The following is a 2,164-nucleotide window of genomic DNA, read 5'->3' as shown; positions in this document are numbered from 1 at the left end:
GAATTGGTTGGTGGTGATATGTATTCACACCATATATAACAGTATATCACTCGTAGCATGCCAGACCAGCCGAGTCTCCCAAGAGCAGAAAACCCAGTGGAAGGAATCAGAAAGATATGATATGACCTGACAGCAGTGACATGCAGGTAGTGTGTGTGTGTGTGTGACTGCTGAAGGCTGGTAGGCATGCATACAGTTACACACCAGCACAGTCATTACAGTCACACATATGAGTATACACACACAGACACACACACACACACACAGGAAAAAAAAAATCAACCAGAGAGGCACTGAAATAAACTGACTGGAGACACAGCAGACAAAGAAAAACAATGGAAATGAGATGCAGACGTAAACACAGACTGAGAATAGACTGCCTAATTTGAATACACACACGCTTCTCCAACAGCCCCCCTTCACTCACAGATTGTAAAGGTGTGTGTTTATCCTGACCTCTCACGATACAGGGTCAGGAAATGGCTGCACGCTCCTAAAAATAAAGCTGCCAGAATAAAATTCTTGACATTTAAGAGCCGTGTTTGGCTTTATAAAGAACCTGTCACAGAATCACAGAAATGTTTAGTTTGTTTTGTGTTGTTTACATGTTGTTAAATGTACTCATACATACATACATACATAATCATATTCTTGTTTTGTGTTATTTAAAAGAGATATGGAAAGAGAAATATCTGTGAAATTACTAACAGATGATCTGGACTATGTGGACTACCAGCAACAATGTTTAGGACTTTAATTTTCAAAGGCATTTTAAGGATAGCGTACTACTGCCACCTAGTGTCTCCATTGGTAAGTATACATAACCCTGGTAAGGCAGGTACTACACACTGTTTTCAGAGTGTTTTTTACTAACTCAACAGTCTAAATTCTAATATTCATACCGAATTTGGCTAGTTATAGCAGAAAAATCAATTCAGGTTCTAAACAATTTTTTTAGCATGTTATATTTGTGTCACTATTCCCTTGGTTGAGGTTGTGGAGAAATATTGAGTGAAACTTTGAGTTCTCTCATTTTTCAACTCATTTTTTTATATTGCAAATAAAACGTTCCTCCTTACTTCATACATAATAATGGACCAGCTTAATTTAACCCTATGTGCCATGAATTTTATTTTATTTAAAAGAAACAAATAAGCACTGCTTAAACAAACAGAAAATATATTTAATACCTTAATGTATTTCTTTACATATTAATGCACATATACGCATTTTATTCTTTTATCTTAAATGTATTTAAATCTAAACATGTTAAAACATAATTATCATATCAATTACTGGTATTGCAACCAATGTGGCATTGGTTGCTAAAAAGATTACTCCACCTGCAGAGTAATTGGTACACCAAATTACTACCCCTCATTTTATTTATTGGAGGCTGATCTTGTGACATTATAGTATTAAAAAAAATTCAAATGAAAGAGATTGTGTAATCACCAAAAAAGTTGTTTGTTGGCTGAGGGCAACCCACTGTCATTGAGAGTAAAACTGCTTTCTCAGGGAACAAACAAAATATTTGCTGTTTTAGACACTGGGGTGTTCTGTTTTGGGACTTAGCATACTGTACCATATTTTGCACCATATGATTACACAGTTTTTGTTTTACAAATTGGGTCTATGTTTGAAATGTTCATTTATTTTCAGGACTTCATTAGACTTGTGATGATAGGATCCTATATAAGTCTTTATAAGAGTTTTCTTATCAGGAACCTAGTAACGTATTGAACTTTTATTAGAAGGGCTCTAAAAGACTCAAGACTCAAACACACACAGCGAACCTGGTGGTTAACAGAGGAGTTGAATTGAGTTAGGTCTGTTTGAGTATTGAAATGATCAAACTTTGCTGGAAACCAAGCTGTTCTGGACTGAAGCACACATTTGAGAGACATTAAGCTCTTCAGGAATGTAGCTCCTATCACTACTACTAAAATTATTACTCTGTGCTGTTCTTTGTAGCGGCTCTTCGTGTATTTTATTATGCTGAAATTTAGTATGTACATTAGGACTGTGGGCTTACAAATCTTACCCACTAAGATTCACTGCACATTAACTTGGTTACAGGCAACAGGTATTTATTTCTAAGCCACCTACTAGAAAAAAAGAGCACATTTGTACACTCTGATTTTGTCATTAGGAATTCTTCATT

The sequence above is a fragment of the Astyanax mexicanus genome, chromosome 1 (genome assembly GCF_023375975.1).
Source record: "Astyanax mexicanus isolate ESR-SI-001 chromosome 1, AstMex3_surface, whole genome shotgun sequence".
Lineage (NCBI taxonomy): Eukaryota > Metazoa > Chordata > Actinopteri > Characiformes > Acestrorhamphidae > Astyanax > Astyanax mexicanus.
This window is presented reverse-complemented; position numbering follows the sequence as displayed.